This window comes from Petaurus breviceps, unplaced genomic scaffold, assembly GCF_028583685.1.
Source record: "Petaurus breviceps papuanus isolate PSGF00001 unplaced genomic scaffold, PetGlider_PUasm1.0 98, whole genome shotgun sequence".
In the NCBI taxonomy this organism is placed as follows: domain Eukaryota; kingdom Metazoa; phylum Chordata; class Mammalia; order Diprotodontia; family Petauridae; genus Petaurus; species Petaurus breviceps.
This window is the reverse complement of record NW_027187460.1, coordinates 43,137,039-43,137,859: the sequence shown is the minus strand read 5'-3', so window position 1 is coordinate 43,137,859 and position 821 is coordinate 43,137,039.

Here is an 821-nt window from a genome sequence, read left to right as displayed (position 1 = left end):
ATTCTTTCTTACTACAATTATTTTTGATTAGTTCAATTTTGGAAAGAAGCTATCATAATTTGACCTCATTCTTCCAAAACTAGGCTATATCGACTGTCAAGGTTCTAGTATATTCTTGAGGTATTGTTCCATGTTATTTCTTTATTGTCATCAGCATAAGATCCTGTTCACATGTGCCCCAGAATTCCTCAAGCTGTCAGCCACCATTAATCAATTATCTCAGTCCCTTTATCCAATTAATCTTGTTTAAGTCTATACAAAAAACATATTTACTATGAGGATATAGCAAAAATACAAATAGAAACATCTCCCCTCCCGAAATATGTGAGTCCGTACTCTTCATTGTACCTTTGCCCTTGGGGGAAATGGGCTCAAACGTAATGTATAGCATTCATCCCACCAGATTTACTTCTAAATATGTTTTGATATATGATCCCTCATTTCTACTACTGTTGGACCATGTCAAGAAAGTCACTTGGGACTCTCCTTACCATTTGACCTTTGGTCAATCATAGAATGTACTACAGGTCCTAGATTATAGGAACCTGTTCTGTTGACCTTTCAAGGCTCACAAGGTCATAGACAGTTCCAATCAACTTCACCTAGTTTTAAAAAGCAGACATGTAAAGGAAAAAAAAATACTTGTGTAATTATGGGCTATTCTATTGGCTCCAGATATGGAGGACCAAAAATTATATCATGATATCATTGCCTCTTTCAGTTAATTTAACAGCTAGGCAAGGTCTCAGACCAAAATTAGGCATTGGTTGACTAATGTTTTTTGAATGCATCCCAATTCCTCATAATCTCCATAAGAAAAA